Below are 3285 nucleotides of genomic sequence, written 5' to 3'. Positions count from 1 at the left end.
TATCTATAACAGCCAACAGGTAGAAGCAACTGCAATGTCCATCAATGGATAAATGGATAAACAAAATGTGATATATCCATACAATGGAATATTATCCAGCAATAAATGGAACGAACACATGGATGTTCTGACACAAAGATGGATAAACCCTGAAAACATTATGCTAAGTGAAAAAGACCACACCTGTCACAAAAGGTCACATTTTATGATTCCATTCATGTGAAATGTCCAGAACAGAAAATCTATAAAAGAAAGTATATTAGTGTTTGCCTAGAGCTGCGGTAGAAGGGTGATAGCTAATGGGTACAGGGTTTCTTTTTAAGATGATAAAAATGCTCTAAGATTAATGGTGGTGACGGTTGCACATGTCTGTGAATATACTAAAAACCACTGAATTGTAAATTTTAAATGGGTGAATTGTATGGTATATAAACTATATCCCAATAAAGCTGTTTTTTAAAGAAAAGTACTCACAGACTACAGGGAAGGCAGAGGAGCCAGGACAGAGGAGCCAGCCTAAAGGGGCTTCCACTGGTCAAATTTGGGACAATTTTGAGCATCAAAGGGAATAAATATGGAAACAGATTAAAATATACTGACTTTTAAAAAGAGATGTAGTCTACAGTGCTATATGAAGCAGTGGTGATGACAAGACAGGGAGGGAGAAAGGGAAATTAATCCTTTACAGCAGAATGCCAACTAACAAAAGTAGAAGAATGGCAGATGTGAAAATCACCATTTTGCTACCACCAATGCAATAACTGGTTTGGGCAAGTATTAATGGATGCTAAAACCACTGGCTGAAAAGATGTTGCAGAACTCACATAATCTCAAAGTATCATCCCATAATTACTCATTAATTACAAAGGGGGAAATATACTTTTATAATGGTGAGAGCTAGCAATCACCACCTTAACCAATAGTGGAACAACCTGACATCATGTGGCTTTGATGGAAGTAAAGTAAACATCAACTATTGCAGTATCCTTGCCAAAAAAATTTAAAAGTTTAACCTGAATCTAAGCAAGAGAAAACAATCAGACAAATCCATAATATGGTACAATCTACAATAAAATTGGCCTGGTCTCTTAAAAAAAAAAAGTATCATAAAAACAAGAAACAAAACAAAAGGAAGAGGAAAAGGGAAGGAGTCTGGATTTGATTTAAAGATATTAAAGAGGTTGGAAGTGGTGGCTCATTCCTGCAATCTCAGCACTTTGGGAGGCCAAGGTGGGAGGATCACTTGAGGCCAGGAGTTCAAGACCAGCCTTGGTAACATATTGAGACTCTGTCTCTACAAAAAAATTTTTAGAACGAAAGAAAAATCCTATTTTAACTAGTATAAAACATCTAAAAGCTGGTGGGGGCGGGGGGAGATCAAGTAAGGAGACCCTACCTCCATCATGACTAACTTATCCGGATACGCCAGATCTCCGGGAGCCGGTTTGTAGCCTGCAATGTCAGTCTGAATGTAGATATGCGTTCGGTAGACCAGCCGCTCTTGTACATCTTCCAACATCTGCTTGACTCCAGCTGCAAATGCCCCTAGTTGTTCAGCTGATAAAAAAAGTACAGTCATCCATTCCTTTCGATTTGGAAAATACTTTCTTTTAAACAAACAAAGATATTACTAAACTGTTCAGAATCAGTATGAACCACTTTGCTTCAGAGACTGCGGTTGTATTCTATTTCAGTATGATTCAATGACCTTAGAAAGGTTTAATAAATATCTTTCGATCTCCTCAATTTTAAAACTGAGAAATAAATTTGCCCTTATGCCTCCTTTCTGGGACTCTGTTAAATTGATTCTATTATTAATATGAATAAGAAAATCTGAATTTTAGGAGTGCTTTTGCTCTTTATTTCATATAGCTTCAGACCAATCCTAAGAAATAATTAAGACGGCTTATTAATTGGATTATTATCATTCCCATTTTACAAATAAATTGAGTCCCGCAGACACTAAATAATTTGTTAATATTTTCACAAAGAAAAAAAGTAAAAAACGAAATAAGATATGAGTTTATATAGTGCTTCTTCATTTCAGGGATGCCAGCAATTTAAGACACACTGGTAATTCAGTAACAGGTTTACAAGGGCTAGGAGATATTACATAATCACATAAAAAATTCACATTAATTTAAAAATCATCTTAAATTCAGAAGTATTAAAATGTGAGAAAACGTTCACCTTAGAATGAATTAAAGGCAATAGCATAACCTTGGAAGAGTAATAAATCCTGTGCCTCCTAATGAAAGCCAAGGGGAGGATAATAAATTCTGCCAGTAAAATAATTACTTCAAGGGCATTTTTTTTTAAGAGATATAATCTTGCTGGCACCCAGGCTGTAGTGCAGTGGCATGATCATAACTCACTGCAACCTCAGTCTCCTGGACTCAAGTGATCCTCCTGACCCAGTCTACCGAGTAGCTGGGTCTACAAGCACACCACCATGCCTGGCTAATTTTTTTTTTTTTGGTAATGATGGCAGTCTCGCTATGTTGCCCAGGCTGGTCTTGAAATCCTGGCCTTAACTGATCCTCCCACCCTAGCCTCCTAAAGTGCTGGGATTACAGGCATGAGCCACTGTACCCATCCATAAGGGTATTTTTTAAAGGTACCTTAAGTATCATTAGAGAAATCATGTTCTCTACAACAAGTCAAATATTAAAGATTGTATCAGATAGATAAAGTAGAGCTATTCCAGAGAATTGCTTTTATTTGTAATTTCAAAAAAGATGAATCATTACTATGCTAAAATAATTTCTGTTTTTTAATCAAAAGTATGCAACATAGTACATTACTTTTTGTATTCTGGTCATAGTGTATTAGAAATGCCTAACCCAAAAGCAGTGGTCATTCTTTCTGGATTCCAGATGCCAGAAAGAAAATTGACTATAATTATCTTATTACTAATTTTTCCCAGATTTAAAAAATTCTTTCCCTATGTAATTTATACCTTTAGTCACAGAATAAAGTGTATCTTTATTCCAAAATGGGCAAGCATCAATTCAAGCTTCAAAAATATTAAATTAATGTATTTGGCGGATGGAAGAAGCAGGATTTAGTTTTTTCAAATTTCATTGAGCCACTGATATAATTAAAAAGACTCTCAAAATCATCATTTCTACTTATTTACCATTGTTCTGTACATGATCTTCAAGCACCTCATTTTTAAGAATCCCACAAAGTTCCGATAGAGTCTCTAAGTGAATAACATGAATGATCAATGGCCTGAAGACATCATACAATGACACACACAGTTTCTCCAAAAGCTCACTAAAA

General features: G+C 35.5%; 1 protein-coding gene across 1 annotated transcript in view; it reads right to left on the bottom strand.

Annotated features, from left to right (window-relative positions):
- The window catches only part of COG3 (component of oligomeric golgi complex 3), an 85874-nt gene that overhangs the window by 51336 nt on the left and 31253 nt on the right, over positions 1-3285 (bottom strand). The window lies entirely within an intron of this gene.

The sequence above is a fragment of the Propithecus coquereli genome, unplaced genomic scaffold (genome assembly GCF_000956105.1).
Source record: "Propithecus coquereli isolate 6110/MARCELLA unplaced genomic scaffold, Pcoq_1.0 Scaffold11, whole genome shotgun sequence".
Lineage (NCBI taxonomy): Eukaryota > Metazoa > Chordata > Mammalia > Primates > Indriidae > Propithecus > Propithecus coquereli.
This window is presented reverse-complemented; position numbering and strand designations above follow the sequence as displayed.